This window comes from Triticum dicoccoides, chromosome 7B, assembly GCF_002162155.2.
Source record: "Triticum dicoccoides isolate Atlit2015 ecotype Zavitan chromosome 7B, WEW_v2.0, whole genome shotgun sequence".
Classification (NCBI taxonomy): domain Eukaryota; kingdom Viridiplantae; phylum Streptophyta; class Magnoliopsida; order Poales; family Poaceae; genus Triticum; species Triticum dicoccoides.
This window is the reverse complement of record NC_041393.1, coordinates 146517096-146535047: the sequence shown is the minus strand read 5'-3', so window position 1 is coordinate 146535047 and position 17952 is coordinate 146517096.

Here is a 17952-nt window from a genome sequence, read left to right as displayed (position 1 = left end):
CTACAAACACCAGAAACTACTTGCAACTCCTGGACAGAGGACTAGGGTGAATAAGAAGTCGAGCGGGGTCATATTTCAGGGCCCAATGCATGGTAGTAGCTGTATCTTAAATCACACATACAGATCTCAGTGCTTAAGGTCGGCTTCAATGAAACGACCCACCATGTACTCCTACATGGCCTTTCATCGATACCTTTACCAAATCGTGTTCACCACATCACTCTCATTACGGGCATGATCATTTCACTCTAGCCCATCACCCAGATGAACCAGACCTGACACGACTCTAAGCATAGCAGGCATAGCAAGGTAGGAACAACACATACATATGGCTCAAACAACTCCTACACATGCTAGTGGGTTTCATCTAGTTACTGTGGCAATGACAGGTCATGCAGAGGAAATGGGTTCAACTACCGTAGCACACAGCAGTTTGAAACGCGTTGTCTTAATGCAGTAAAAGAGAGCAGGAGCGAGAACATGGGATTGTATCGATATGATCAAATGGTTGGTTGCTTGCCTGATGGTTCGATGCACTGATATTGTTCTTCGTTGGGGTAGTCACGATACTCCTCAGGGGCAGGACCTGCCGCAGAGAGCACCGATACACAAACATCACCAAACAATATGCAACAATATGATGCATGCATGAAACATGGCAATATGAGTGTGTTGGGCTAATGCAACTAAAACCAGATGGGTTTGAACCATTTTGAATCAAAGGTTCAAGTTTCAAACTCATACATGGCCCTTATAAGTGCTTTATCTAGTTCTGCTCTAAACATCAGGTTAGCTTGCTTAAACATGCATGAAACCAGTATAGATGGATAGATTAGATTTTTCTGATCATTTTTCATATATATAACTTTGCATTTGGAGTTACGGTTGATTTACTATGAATTTTTGAAGTTTAAATCATTTTCTGAAATTTATAAATCATTCTGGATTTATTTTAATTTCAAAAAAGGATTACTGCGTCAGCATGATGTCATGCTGACCTCAGCAAGTCAACAGACCGGTCCAGGTCAAACTGACCAGTGGGTCCCGCATGTCAGTAGTTAAATAACTAATTAAATTTAGTTTAAACTAATCTGGGTTAATTAGCAGAGGGGGGGAGGGCACTTGTGATAGACTCAGGGGAGTCAAACTGGACCCACCCTGGTCAAAGTCAAGGTCAAACACGCCGGCGTCTAGCCGCCGGCGAGGCCGAACGCGGCGGCGAGAGTGGTTTTGTGCACTCCGGCGACCAAATGGGCGGCGGAGAGCATCTACAGGTGGCTGGGACCGAGCCGCAGCTCTTGGTGGCGGTGGTTGAGCTTGGGGTGGCCGGAGACGTCGCCGGCAACGACTTTGGCGGTCGCCGGAGTCGGGTGAAGACGAAACCGAGGCTACGGGGCACGGCGAGGCACGTGGTGAGGTGCGTTGGGCCCCTGGGGACGCGGTGAGGGCGTTAGATAAGGTGGGGTGGCCGGTGGTTAGCCGGAGACACGTCGGCGACGAGCTCCGCGGCGGCGCGTGCGGGTGAGCTACGTGTGCTCGCGGTGGTGCACGAGAGCGAGAAAGGAAAGGGGGAGGAGGTAGCCAAGCTCACGGCGATCTCGAGGGAGCAGACGACGCGGTCGGGGACGAGCTGGTGCGGTGGCGACGGCGAAGGGGATCTCCGGCGGTGGCGAGGTTGAACGAGGTCGGGGCAGTGGCTTCAGGGCAAGTGAGCGCTTGGGGCTCGGCTTGTTCGAAGGAGCGGAGGGCGGCGAAGCTCCTGGACACGGTGGCGCAGCGCAAGGACGACGGAGAGCGCGATTACGGCGACGGTGCGGCTGCGGTGGCGTCGGCCATGGTTCGGGAGAGCGAGGGAGAGGTGCTGGGGGGAGGAGCTGGTGTCTGCTGGGTCGGGGAGAGGGAGAGGGGTCGATCCCCGTCATCAGCTGGGCGAGGGGAGCGGCGAGGCGGCGGGCAGCTGCATGGCACGCATGCTGTGCTCGCCTTCGAGAAGCTGCCTGCCTGCCTGGCCAAGCCAAGCAGCTCGCTGGAGCGGTGGCTGGGCTGGGCCGGCAGGTGGGCCTGCTAGGTGGCGCCAGGTAAAACTTTCCCTACTTCCTGTTTTTTTATATTCTGCAGGTTTGTGGACTTATTAAAAATACCTAGACAACTCCTAAAATCACCAAACTGCACCTGGTCCTTGGTTGGAATAATTCCAGCATGGAACATTTTAGTTTGGGAATATTTGAGCATTTGAAATATTTTATAAGTTTAAATGCCCAAATTCAAATATTTATGACTTAATTCAAAGACCTTAGGATGACCTAGAAAATTGTGCATCACTTTGGCAGAGGTTCTGAACCAAGACAAAAATGATGGACATTTTGGAAGGGCATTTCAGGTTCATTGAAAATATTTTTAGTAAACCCTAGTTGGATTCAGAGGGGGCTGGGGGTTCTGTCATCCCCATTTCAAGTTTCTGTTGAGAAAAATAGACATGATGCAACGCTCTAATGCATGAACTAGCTAGGGTGTGACACGTTGGTGGCGTCGGTCGAGGGTGACGGTGGAACACGAAACGAGGCGGCGTATCTCCGGCGGAGCTCAAACTCCGGTGAGGTTTGTGCGGGGCATGCAGAGGCGAGGGAGGCTGTGGTTTGAGGGAAAAAGAGGCCAGGGTTGAGGACTATTTATATGCGAGCTTCGTGGAGGAGGGCAAGGCAAGGGAAAGAGTCCCGAGCGGACTCGGCATCGGCCGGCGACAGCATGCTGGAGATGGACTCCGGCTCAGCTTGGGGAGGAAGAACCTGATAGGTGGATCCCACCTGTCGGTGGCTGGGCGAGGCGGCGTGCGGGCGAAGGAGAGAGCGGGCAAGCGAGGCGGAGGCAGTTCGGGCGCGAGGAGGTTGCTATTGGGCTAGGCCGGGTGGCTTGGCGCGGTCGGTGGCTGAAGTTTTTTTCCGAATAAGTCAGAGAGTAAAAGTCAGAAAATAAAAATAAAAAATATTTTTTTCCTAGATAATAAATATATTAAAATTCTTAGAATAAAACAAACAAAAATATGAATTATTTTTCAGATGCAAATAAATTACTTTAACAAAACATTTTTTAATATCCTCAAATTGGATTCAAATTTGATTTTTAGATCTTTTACAAATAGTATTTTTTTTTCTATTTTTGTTATTAAAATACTTCTCAAATCTTCTCTGACTTTTGAAGGGTCATGTTTCTTTCACTCAGTATTTATATTCATAGAATTTTGAGATGATTTGAAATCCCAACATGAGAGAGAAAAACTTCAAATAAGTTTTGAAAGCGGTACTCATTACTCCCCACTCTATTTCATAAATTTTGAAGAAGTCCTATTATCTTCTCTCCTTGAAAATCCTTGAGTGGCATAAAGCTTCTGAGTTGAAATATTTCAAATGGAATTCCATGGAAACCAAATGCAAGAATGAAAGTTTGGGAAAGTCCTTTTATTCCCTCGCATTTAACTTTCAAAAAGTTTCAAATTTCACTCAATTACAACAAATCACACAAGCAATCATTATTAATTAATTAATATAACATTCCAAAATTTAGAATTTTGAGATGTTACAGTTCCTAAGTCTAAGTCTTTCTAGAGATTTTAATATGGACTACATACGGATGTATATAGACATATTTTAGAGTGTAGATTCACTCATTTTGCTCCGCATGTAGTCCATATTAAAATTTCTAAAAAGAGTTATATTTAGGAACGAAGGTAGTAAATAGCACCTCTCTCCCTATTGACAATGACTCCCCCTCCCACGCTGGCATTCGCTTGGCAGTAGGAGCGGGAGACGCCATGGGTGCCAACTTTGAGCTCTAGTGCCGGTGAGCACTCTGCAATATTGCCACACCACTACGACAGGACTCCGCGGTGCACCTCCTTGTCACCTCTGTCGACCGGGCATCATTCCAGGTTGACATTCCAATCCTAGCTACATTCCTACAAGCTTGCTATCGGAGGGGAGAATCCTCAATATTTGGTGTCACTCACCTCACCAACTCCACCTCTCGTTTCCATGTCATGGATCCCACTGTCGTGAATGCCACAATCTTCGAAACCATGATCTCCTCCACTGATATATCGATCTCCTTTCTTTACCCTAATGAACTTCTCCGAACAAATTTGCATGACTCTACACCATCCAATTCTCAGCTATACCACCTACATATTTCCAAAGATTTTGAATTCATGTGTTTCTTCCTTACTATAGTCCAAGGGGAATGGCTTGATTTCTCAAAACATTTTGGAACTCTTTTCGTTGTCCAATGTCATCAAATGGTGATCCCTCTGTGTGTCCATCTAAGGTGGTTATCTGCTTCCATCGAATGCACTTTCCGCTTAACTACATTCTCATTGCCACCTAGTTTTAGTTTTGATTCGGTGGAACTGCTAAAGACTACCACTCCTTTCAACTCTCCGCACACTCGTTTTCCTTCATCGTCCATTCTTCCGTGGCTACCGACGTGATGGTGTGGTAATGCCCAGTATCTCTACCTGGTACTACGCTTGCATTGTGCCAGCAACAAGGAGGGGGAACCTCGGATTGCTCCTCTCACCCTGCTGCGGAACATCGACCTCCAGGCTGCCTCCCTCCTAGAACATGGTGTCCACAAAACCCTACATGTGGCCTTGACTTCACCTACAAATCCCTCTGATGCTAGTATCCGGGCAAAGCAACACATGTCTTAGAGTGCGCATGCACTCATCTAGTTAGAGTGCGCTCATCTTGGCTTCTAATGTTGGTCGGTCTCACCTTGTGTTCGTTTCTGCCTAATTATGCATGATTATCACTAAAGTGTTTTCTTTGGTCTCTCTAATAACCACCCAAATGCCAATACACCACTCAGTATTATGTTTAAACACGCCATTTAATTAGGCTCAATGACAAATTAGATTTTTTTTGAAACATCAGTATAGACACAAGCGCTAATATACACACGCATACACTCACCTCTATGAACGCACACATGCACACCCTACCCCTATGAGCACCTCCAAAAGACTGAGCCGGCATATCATCTTGAGATTTACGAAATCACCGTAGGCATCTCGTCGTCGACGGGAACGTCTCCTCCCACTGAATGCGCATCACCGGAAATTCTGAAATAAATCCAGGAATAAAAGCGAGCATCAAGATTTGAACTCTGATGGACTAAGATACCACAGTCCCTCTAACCGTCCAACCACATGTTGGTTCGCGACAAATTAGATGTTGATCGTTAGTTTAGACCACTGTTTTCTATATCTCCTAATTAGCGCTTGTAGCCAGGAACAAGAACTGGCGCTCATGCCCGGCCATCCTAGTTACGCGACGTTCCTGACTAGCTCGTTTGGGAGATGCTTGATTAACCGGTTGACTTGCCTAAAAAATTGTTTGACCAGCTGAACGGTGAGCAATTTGTCCGTTAACTTTTCAAAAAAAAAAATCATGAATATGAAGAAATTTGTAGATTTAAAAAATGTTCATGCATTTGAAAAAATTCACAAAATTTGGAAAAAGTTAAAAATTTGAAAAGGTTCATAAATTTTGAAAAAGGTTCAGGAATTTGAAGAACATCATAAATTTGAAAAAGGTTCATAAAATTTTCAAAATAAAGTTCATGAATTGAAAAAAGATCACAAAATGGCAAAAAAAAACACGAAACTTGAGAAAAGATCACAAATAAATAACATGAAAAAATCACAAATTTGAGAACACTTCACCAATTTGAAAAAGTTCTCAAATTTGGAAAAAGTTTGCGCACTTATAAAAAGAAAATGAAAAATAAAAGGAGAAGAAAATAGAAAAATACAAAACCCAGGCCCCAAAACCCTGTTATGGGAAAGATGCATTTTCGGGTCAGCCCAATCACGCTAGTGAAAAAGATCGGTGTAGGCACTAGCTGCCGGATATTTGTCTCAAGAAAAAAAACTAGTTACCGGATATCGAAGGAGAGAGCTCCTATTAGACGCTCTTTGCGTCAAATTGGTGGCCAGACGCACAGGGGCAGCTTGACTGGGCCGGCCCATGAAGCTTCACCGCAGGACGAAAAAATGGCAAAAAGAAAAGTCAGGCGCGACGAGGATTCGAACAAGTGACCAAGTGCTTGCGACCGCGCACACGTCGCCAACACAGTAGACTAACACAGTTGGTTAAAGAGCAGCACATGTATTAAAGAACTAAACCTGACTTGTGCACTGTAGCAAACATGAACCAATTACTGTAGTGAACCCAAAATTACTTGTTGTATTGATTTGTTTTAAAGTATAGTTTCTTTGAATGTGTCTCTTTAAAAAAGTGCACACATTTTTTGAATTCATGAAAAAATAGAGCAAGAACATTTTTCGAATATGTGAACAAAAAATTTGAAAAGTCAGAAATTGTTTTTGTGATAACGTGAACAATTTTTTGAATTTGTGAACAAATTATGAATTTCTGAACAAATTTGAAACCGTGTGAACAAATTATGAAATTCCAAAGAAATTTGTAACCACGAACATTTTTTGAATTTTTGAACAACTTATGAAATTCCAAACAAATTGGAAACCATGAACTTTTTTTGAATTTGTTAACTAAAATTTGAAAAATGGAACATTTCGTGATATTCCAAACAGAAATTCAAACAACAAACTTATTTCGAATTGGTAAACAAAGAAATGGAAAATTAAAAATTTCGTGAAGGTATGAACAAAATTTTATAACCACAAACAATTTTTAAAATTCTTGCACATTTTTAAAATGTCTATACAAATTTTGAAAATGTGAACATTTTTTGAAAATGCGAATAGTTTTTTAAAAAACACGAACAATTTCGAAAATTGGAACGAATGTGAAATTCCAAAACTATTTTGAAAATTTGAACAAATTTGAAAACGCAATCATTTTTTGAAAATCATGAGCAAATTTTGAAAATGGGAACAAATGTGAAATTCCAAAACTTTTTGAAAAATTTGAGCGAATTTGAAAATGCGAAGATTTTCTGAAAATCACGAACAAATTTTGAAACACCGAAAACATTTTGAAACATGAACAAATTTTGTACATTTTTTGAAAAGAACGGAATGTTATTTGAAACCTGAACAAAAAAATCAAACATTTTTATAAAAGGCCGAATAAAGTATTGAATATATTGAACTTTTTTGAAGTTGCGATATTTCTAGAACAAAAATGAAATAAAGAAAGAAACAGGAAAACGAAAAACGAAAAAACGTGAAAAAACATATAATAGCAAAACTCTTTGCGCTTATGGGGCACTATCGTTATTAAGGTCCAGTGGCTAGACTCACATCTCCAGAAGTGGGATGTTTGAGGTTCGAGTCCTCCCTCTGTTCATTCTTTAATGCGGCGAATAGGGAATTCCATCGAAGGAACTGGCCCCATAAGCGCCGAATAGGATCTGGCATGTTATTCGCATATTCTAGGTCTAGCACATTGCGAGATCATAGCAACATTCTCCTGCAATGTGTCACGTACTGGGCTGGCCCACAACGTTCCTCGACTGCTTTTCTGAACCTTCTACATACTGGTTTGGAAACCCTCCACGAGCGGTTTTATGAACCTTCTGTCCGGTTTTAGGAAGGTCCCGTCTGGGTTTTCTTTCATTTTTTTATTAGTTTCGATTTTCTTTCAGATTTTTTTCATTTTTCAAGTATGTGTCATTGTATTTCAGATACGCATTGAAAAATTTACGTATAAAGTTTGAGATTTTTGTAGATACAGTTTAAACATTTTTTAAATACACGTTGAACATTTATCCTAATCCATGACATTTGTAAAATGCACATTTAACATTTTTAATACACAATGAATTTTTAAAACACATGTTTGTTTTTTTCTTTAAAACATTTCATGAACATTTTTTTAAAATGTGCAAACATTTTTTGATGTGTCATGACATTTTTCTAAATCCACAAATACTTTATACATGTTATGCACATTTTGTATAAAACTGCGTGATTAATTTTTACAATTAATGAACATATTTTCTAAAATGTCATGAAACTTATTTTTAAATGTGTGAACAATTACTTTTTGAATGTATGCAAAAAATTACATGATTTTTGTGCATTTCATGAATATTTTATAACAAAATATCATAAAATATTTTTAAAATGTTTGAATTTTTCAAATAACACAAATGATATGAATAGTTTTTAAAATTATGCGAACAGATTTTTACATTTCATGAAGATCTTATATGCATAGTGAACTTTGTTAAAACTGAAGTAAACTAATTTTTAGAACATATGTATTGAGCATATTTTTGAAATATAAACAAAACAAAAAATAAAAAAGAACAAAAAAGAGATAACATAAAGGAAAAAAGAAATAAAAAACAGTACTTAAATGCATGGTGCGGGGCAACACGCATCGTCTATCCCGTACTGGCCCCACACAATTTACGGGGTGCGCCGAATAGGATCTGGCATGTTATTCGCATATTCTAGGTCTAGCACATTGCGAGATCATAGCAACATTCTCCTGCAATGTGTCACGTACTGGGCTGGCCCACAACGTTCCTCGACTGCTTTTCTGAACCTTCTACATACTGGTTTGGAAACCCTCCACGAGCGGTTTTATGAACCTTCTGTCCGGTTTTAGGAAGGTCCCGTCTGGGTTTTCTTTCATTTTTTTATTAGTTTCGATTTTCTTTCAGATTTTTTTCATTTTTCAAGTATGTGTCATTGTATTTCAGATACGCATTGAAAAATTTACGTATAAAGTTTGAGATTTTTGTAGATACAGTTTAAACATTTTTTAAATACACGTTGAACATTTATCCTAATCCATGACATTTGTAAAATGCACATTTAACATTTTTAATACACAATGAATTTTTAAAACACATGTTTGTTTTTTTCTTTAAAACATTTCATGAACATTTTTTTAAAATGTGCAAACATTTTTTGATGTGTCATGACATTTTTCTAAATCCACAAATACTTTATACATGTTATGCACATTTTGTATAAAACTGCGTGATTAATTTTTACAATTAATGAACATATTTTCTAAAATGTCATGAAACTTATTTTTAAATGTGTGAACAATTACTTTTTGAATGTATGCAAAAAATTACATGATTTTTGTGCATTTCATGAATATTTTATAACAAAATATCATAAAATATTTTTAAAATGTTTGAATTTTTCAAATAACACAAATGATATGAATAGTTTTTAAAATTATGCGAACAGATTTTTACATTTCATGAAGATCTTATATGCATAGTGAACTTTGTTAAAACTGAAGTAAACTAATTTTTAGAACATATGTATTGAGCATATTTTTGAAATATAAACAAAACAAAAAATAAAAAAGAACAAAAAAGAGATAACATAAAGGAAAAAAGAAATAAAAAACAGTACTTAAATGCATGGTGCGGGGCAACACGCATCGTCTATCCCGTACTGGCCCCACACAATTTACGGGGTGCGCGGAGGCGTTCATCGGTCTTGCAAATATGCAAGACCTAGAGACGCCCCCCCTTTTTCAGTTCATTAAGGGGAGGCTTACAATACTTATCTTTTTTTTCGAAAAACTTCCAATCTATTCATTTTCAATCATGGCAGTACAACGAACATCAGAAATAATAAAAAAATTACATCCAGATCTGCAGACCACCTAGCGACGACTACAAGCACTCAAGCGAGCTGAAGGCGTGCCGCCATCATTGCCCCTCCCTTGCCTGAGCGGGGCAAAACTTGTTGTAGTAGACAGTCGGAAAATCGTCGTCCTAAGGCCTCTATAGGACCAGCACAACAGAACAACAAAGCCGCCGATGAAGAGTAGCCTAGATCGAAAGGATACAACCTGAAGAAATACAAATGTAGACTGATTACGACTAGATCCAAACAAATCCACCAAGGACAGATCCGCCAGAGACACACCTCCACACGCCCACTGACGATGCTAGAAACATCACTGTGATGGGGCTAGGCGGGGAGAATCTATTCCATCTTCAGGGAGCCGCCGTCGTCTCGTCTTACTGAGCAGGACACAAACCCTAACAAAACTCGAAGGAACATCTAAAAACAGAGCCGTCCTGCCGGCAAGAGCCAGGATCCACTGCAGCGCCATGGCCCTAAGACCACCAGAGACAAGGCGGATCAGCGGCGTAGTCGACGGGCGGCAGAGGAACCCTAGGTTTTTATTCTTGGAAGATAGCATCCAGATGTACATGCAACTGCATTTTGATCATGTTGCTAGAGAAAGCTATGAAGAGAAAAGAACAAATTTTGTGATTGTACTGACTGGCTATATTTTCATCATCAATATTGCTGTATATCATCTGTTGGCATGAATTTGCACTGCGCGCAAGGTGGAGCTGCTCCAACCTTGCAGCTAAGTTTCATGCTTGATGGGGAACGTTGCATGGAGAATTAAAAGATGTACAAAATGCCAAAGATCTATTCTATGGAGATTCTAGCAACGAGAGGGGGAGGGGGAGTGTCTACATACCCTTGTAGACCGAAATCGTTAACGATCTAGAGATCATGGTTGACGTAGTCGTACTCCCTGTGCGATCCAATCCGGTCCAGTGTTGAACGGACGGTACCTCCAAGATGTGCACACGTACGGCTCGGTGACGTCTACATCTTCTTGACCCAGCAAGTGAGGGTGGAGAGGTAGATGGGATCTAAGTTAGCACGAAGGCGTGGTGGTGGCAGTGAAATGCCGGCACGGCTTCGCTAAGAACTGACGGAATGAGGAGGTGGAGGGAGAGCGTGGGTGGCTGTGGGAGTCCTGGACTAGGGGGTCCTCGGGCGACCGGTCTATCTATGTGGGCCAGACTGATGGGCCGTCAAGATACAAGGCAGAAGATCACCTCTCGTGTCTGGTGGGGACTCCCGTATGCGTGGATGGCAAGTATAGGTGTCCGGATATGTTATTCCTTTCCGTAAAACCGACTTTGTACAACCCTAAGCCCCTCCGATGTCTACATAAACCGGAGGGTAGATCAGAGGCAGGATCACAACACTGCTAGGCTAGCTACTCTAGGGTTAGCCGAATCGATCTCGAGGTAGATCAACTCTTGTAACCCCTATACCCTCGAATATAATCAAGCAGGAGTAGGGTTTTACCTCCATTAGGAGGGCCCGAACCTGGGTAAATACTGTGTCCCTTCTCCATAGTTACCATTGGTCCTCAGACGTACAACTTGGGCCCCCCTACCCGAGATCTGCTGGTTTTGACACCGACATTGGTGCTTTCATTGAGAGCTCCGCTGTATCATCGATAGAAGAATCGATGGCTCATCTCTTTGTCAACAATGACACCGCGTCTAGGGAAACCTTTCTCCCCGGACAGGTCTTTGTGTTTGGTGGCTTCGTGCTTCGTGCCAACTCGATCGGCCGCCTCGAGCACGTCGACAGTTATGCCCCCGGCCACCAGATAAGGTTTGGAAACCTGAACTATGTTGCTGACATCCGAGGAGACCTAGTCTTCGACTGGTTCGCGGCCTCGTCCGCCACTCTGTGTCCCCTCCAAGAAGACTCTTCGGATCCCCTGTTAGATCCCGTCCAATGGTCGACATCCACACTCGCCTTGGCCTTAGATCCGGGGCAGGTCTCATCGTCCGAAGACGGGAACTCCCGACCGAAGACCCAGATGCAATCTTAGACTTGGCTCTAGGGAACCATCCCGAACAACCGAGGTCTGCACTCAGCGGGTCCGATCAGGCGCCCCATGCGGAACTTAGCCCAGCAGATCTGCAGCTTCCGGTCCCACTTCCGTTCTTAGACGAAGCATTGGGATTGATGCAGTCTCTCGCCATCACGGAGGCCTTACCTCTGAACTATACCCAACTCGGACTAGGGGCTGAGAGCGGGGAATTTTATGCCCCACCCACCACCCACTTAATAGCCACTGTCGAGGACTTAACCGACATGTTGGACTATGCGTCCGAAGACGTCGATGGCATGGACGACGATGCCGACACCGAACCAAGCCAAGTCCCACCCATCATGGGGCGTTGGACGACCACCTCAACCTACGATGTGTACATGGTGGACACTCCGAAGAGCGACGAGGATAACCCGAGCACAGATGAGGACAAACCCATCGATAAACCACCAAAGCGCCGATGTCAGCGGCACCGCTCACGATCGTGTTGGGTGAAGGATAGTAATGCTGGCACCGGAGACAACGAGACTCCGGATGGTGCCGAAGATCCCGAATGCCCTATCGAGCCCACATCCGAACAGGACGAGCGGGAAGAGGGTGAATATAGTCCTGAACACGCTGACAACAAAGATGCGGAGGACAACAACTATATGCCAGAATCCGAAGAGGTGGTTAGCCTCGATGACGAAGACTTTATTGTCCCAGAAGAACCCCTCGACCAAGAATGCTTCTAGCGACAGCTCATCACCACAGCCCGAAGCCTGAAGAAGAAGCAGCAACAGCTCAAAGCCAAACAACGTACGGTTAATGAAAGGTGGACTAAGGTCCTAGCTGCCGAGAAATCCGGCCAAGAGCGACCTGTCAAAAGTTACCCTAAGCACAAGCTGCTGCCTCAATTCAATGACGAAGCCCTTGAGACAATACCGTCGAAATACAATCAGGCAGACCAACCAGACCGACCACCATGTGGACGAGATAAAGCGGCATATCAAGCCAAACACCAACCTGCACCTCCTCGCCGAAGAGGCAGGGAGAAAGCAGCTGCGGGATACACATATGACTTGCAGCATGACCTAGCCAATAAAGTTGGTCCGACTAGATCAATCTATGGATCAAGGGGTCATGCATCGGTGCAAGACAATGGCTATGAAGCCCAGCGGGACGACCGTTACTATGTTCGGGATCATAACCGAACTCAGATGTCAGCCGATCTCCGCCGCTACATTGCGCAATATAGAGGGGCCACACACCCCCTATGCTTTACCGACGAGGTCATGGAACATCAATTTCTGGAAGGGTTTAAACCCGTAAACATCGAACGGTACGATGGAACGACGGATCCGTCCGTATGGATTGAAGATTTTCTTCTCCACATTCGCATGGCTCGAGGAGATGATCTCCACGCCATTAGATATCTTCCTCTAAAGCTGAAAGGACCACCACGGCACTGGCTAAACAGCCTCCTAGAAAAGTCCATTGGAACTTGGAAGACTTGGAAGATGCTTTTAGGGCTAACTTTCAGGGCACTTATGTCCGGCCACCGGATGATGATGACTTGAGTCACATAATTCAGCAGCCAGGCGAATCAGCCCGCAAGCTTTGGAATCGGTTCTTGTCGTGGAATTGTCACGTCAGATGTCCTAGTGAAAGGACTTAGTCATGGAGCCATTGCAACTAGGAAGCTTAAAGGGGTTAATCGGGACAAAGGACACGGGGTTTATACTGGTTCGGCCCCTTGCGGTGAAGGTAAAAGCCTACGATCCAGTTTTGAGTGGGATTGCTTATGACTCGATTACTAGGGAGCGGAATCATTTCTCTGGAGAGCTCATGATTGGGGCATGAATATGACATTGACTTAAGCCTCCCCCAAGCTTGAGAGATGCTTTCTCCTTCACGAGGCCAGAAATTATATATGTAATTACGATCACAATGAACAAGATGCATAGGATAGAACTTCTGGTGAAATTCCAACTTCAATCGTTTATAGTTCCAAGATCCCATATCATCACATAGCCTATACCATGTCAATGCATCTCCCTTCAAAGATAAAGGGAAGACCTTCCTTTTTACAACATCATCGGGAATACCTGCAAGCATAAATAATCCACAAACTTCATCCACAAAGATAAGGTGTAAATCGGGATGCAATGTTCCATCTCCTGCAAAGGGATTAGCTAGCAGTTTCTCTATCATACCCGAAGGAATCTCAAACTAAATATTTTCAGTAGGTTCAGTAGGTTGAGTATCAACTCTTTGCTCTTCTGGTCGGGGTGGAGATACCCCTAACAAGCCCCTCAAAGGATTAGTTTCCATAGTAACAAGTGACAGAAAATTTCAGCACACTATATAAATGTTTCCTTACCAAGTTCCACTCACTGAAAGCGCTATGCTCCCCGGCAACGGCGCCAGAAAAGAGTCTTGATGACCCACAAGTATAGGGGATCTATCATAGTCCTTTCGATAAGTAAGAGTGTCGAACCCGACGAGGAGCAGAAGGAAATGACAAGCGGTTTTCAGTAAGGTTTTCTCTGCAAGCACTGAAATTGTAGGTAACAGATAGTTTTGTGATAAGATAAATTGTAATGAGTAACAAGCAATGAAAGTAAGTATAGTGCAGCAAGGTGGCCCAATCCTTTTTGTAGCAAAGGACAAGCCTGGACAATTTCTTATAATGAGAAACGAGCTCCCGAGGACACATGGGAATTATCGTCAAGCTAGTTTTCATCACGCTCATATGATTCGTGTTCGGTACTTTGATAATTTGATATGTGGGTGGACCGGTGCTTGGGTACTGCCCTTACTTGGACAAGCATCCCACTTATGATTAACCCCTATTGCAAGCATCCACAACTACAAAAGAAGTATTAAGGTAAACCTAACCACAACATTAGACATATGGATCCAAATCAGCCCCTTATGAAGCAACGCATAAACTAGGGTTTAAGCTTCTGTCACTCTAGCAACCCATCATCTACTTATTACTTCCCAATGCCTTCTTCTAGGCCCAAATAATGGTGAAGTGTCATGTAGTCGACGTTCACATAACACCACTAGAGGAAAGACAACATACATCTCATCAAAATATCGAACGAATACCAAATTCACATGACTACTAATAGCAAGACTTCACACATGTCCTCAGGAACAAACACAACTACTCACAAAGCATATTCATGTTCATAATCAGAGGAGTAATAATATGCATTAAGGATCTGAACATATGATCTTCCACCAAGTAAACCAATTAGCATCAACTACAAGGAGTAATCAATACTACTAGCAACCCACATGTACCAATTTGTGGGTTTGATACAAGATTGGATACAAGAGATGAACTAGGGTTTTGAGAGGAGATGGTGCTGGTGAAGATGTTGATGGAGATTGACCCCCTCCCGATGAGAGGATCGTTGGTGATGACGATGGTGATGATTTCCCCCTCCCAGAGGGAAGTTTCCCCGGCAGAACAGCTCTACTGGAGCTCTAGATTGGTTCCGCCTCGTGGCGGCGGAGTTTCCTCCCGTAAGCTTGCCTCTGATTTTTTTCCAGGGTAAAAGCCTTCATATAGCAGAAGATGGGCAGCGGAGGCCCACCAGGGGGCCCAGGAGACAGGGGGGCGCGCCCAGTAGGGGTGGGCGCGTCCCCCACCCTCCTGGCCAGGGTGTGGGCCCCCTATGGTGTTTCTTTCGCTCAATAATTCTTATTAATTCCAAAAATAACTTCCGTGGAGTTTCATGATTTTTGGAGCAGTGCAGAATAGGTTTCCAATTTTCCAGCCAGAATTCCAGCTGCCGGCATTCCCCCTCGTCATGGTAAACCTTGTAAAATAAGAGAGAATAGCCATAAGTATTGAGATATAATGCGTAATAACAGCCCATAATGCGATAAATATTGATATAAAAGCATGATGCAAAATGGATGTATCATGCTTCCACCAAAGTGCCCGGCACCTCCGGATTGACGGAGGTTGCCGGTGGAGTAGATGCTCCCCCCTCCTTCAAAGGGGGTCGCTCGCTCAATTCTGGAGCTGTATGGGTCTGCGGAATAGTGTTCGGTTGGGGGCCGGATTGATCATGGCCCCCCGTCATCAGTCTCCATGGGGGTTGGTTCCCCCATGTTCTCGGCAGCCGAGGCATCACCCTCTGTCACCGTCCTGACGACCTCCCACACCTCTCCATGGCCCGGAGAGGCTCTTCGTTATGAAACTTCAGTGTCATCCGTAGTGATTAGCGGAAAGGTTCGCGGAGGCGTCTCTCTTTCCACCATCCCCGGCTCCAGCGAGTTCCCTGGAGATGATGATAGTTGGGGGAGATTGCGGGCTGGACTGGAGCACACAATATAATGTATTAAAAACTACAATCATAAATGCTGATATATGTAAGGCATCCTTGGATACTTACGAATCGGCCAGGGGCTTCGGCCTGGGGCGCCACTCGGGGATGGCTTCGGCATCCGAATCCGAGCCGCCCGAGAGGGATATCTCCCCCCTCTTGGACGCCTCCACCTCTCGGTCTATGGAGGCCACCCTTTTCTTCTTCCTCCCCTTAAGGGGAGAATCGTTCTCTTCCTCCTCCTCCTTTCTGTCTTCATCTCCCTCATGGGAGGAGAGATCTTCGGTATCTCCGGACACAGCGTCCGGAGTACCTTTACGACGGGGGTTGCCTTTGGCCTCCTTTCCCTTCTTCTTGGCCTTCTTCTTCGGCGCCTGGTGTCGCGCTGGGACCAGCACCCTCTTAAGCAAAGGATTAGCTGGGTTTTCGGGCAGTGGAGCCAGACACTTGATCCTCTCCATCTTCTTCGTCCAACCCTAATTAACAGATGGAAGTCTTAGCATACCCCTTTGATTTCTGAACTAAGTTATGTTCAGAAACTAAAAACTTACTGGGGTGGACGAGTGAGCACAGTCGAGGCCGATGTCATCGGTCGTCTCCGGCCACGACTTCTGGGCTTTGAAAAGTAGCTTCCATATCTCTTTGTGCGTCGTGCCAAAGAATCGCTGCAGGGTCCGCAGCCCTTCCGGATTAAACTCCCATATATGGAGAGGCCAACGCTAGTAGGGAAGGGTCTGACGGAATAGCATCACCTGGATAACCTCAGTGAGGCTGGTGTTCTTTTCTATAATGTTTTTGATGCGCTTTTGCAACATCAACACCTCGTCGGTCGACCCCCAGTCTAGACCCTTGTTGATCCACGATGCAAGCCGCATCGGGGGTCCAGATTTAAACTCAGGAGTGGCCGCCCAGTTGGCGCCACGGGGTTCGGTGATGTAGAACCGCTCCTTCTGCCATATCTTGTGTCACGCCCAATATGCGACCCTATCCAAAAGGAACTCGACGGTCCCAACAAGGATAGACCCGCATATTGAAACGCTTTTGCAAGGTGGATATCATTACATCAACATTACATAATAGATGGGGATACATACAAGAGGCATACAATGCCACATGAATACAACATCACAATACATAAGAGCATCATCCGACTACGGATGAATCACAAACCGAAACTCAAACGACATCCACCCTGCTAGCCCAGGCTGCCGACCTGGAACCTATCCCCTGATCAAAGAAGAAGCAGAAGAAGAACTCCAACAAAAGCAAACAACGCTCTCGCGTCATGATCATCGCGAAACCTACACCAGCAACTGTTCTTGTAGTAATCTGTGAGTCACGAGGACTCAGCAATCCCATTACCATGGGTATCAAGACTAGCAAAGCTTAATGGGAAAGGAAGGGGTAAAGTGGTGAGGCTGCAGCAGCAACTAAGCATGATATGGTGGCTAACATACGCAAATAAGAGCGAGAAGAGAGCAAAAGCAATGGTCGTCAACTAGTAATGATCAAGAAGTGATCCTAAACTCCTACTTACGTCAAACATAACCCAAAAACCGTGTTCACTTCCCGGACTCCGCCGAAAAGAGACCATCACGGGTACACACACAGTTGGTGCATTTTAATTCGGATCTGGTGTCAAGTTATCTACAACCGGACATTAACAAATTCCCATCTGCCTATAACCGCAGGCACGGCTTTCGAAAGATTATACCCTGCAGGGTTGTCCCAACTTAGCCCATGACAAGCTCTCGCGATCAACGAAGGAATAAACCTTCTCCCAGGAAGACCCGATCAGACTCGGAATCACGGTTTACAAGACATTTCGACAATGGTAAAACTAGACCAGCAAGACCGCCCGATGCACCGATAATCCCGATAGGAGCTGCACATATCTCGTTCTCAGGGCAACACCGGATGAGACATCCTACGAGTAAAACCAGACCTCGAGTTGCCCCGAGGTGGCCCCGCAGTCTACTCGGTTCGGACCAACACTTAGACAAGCA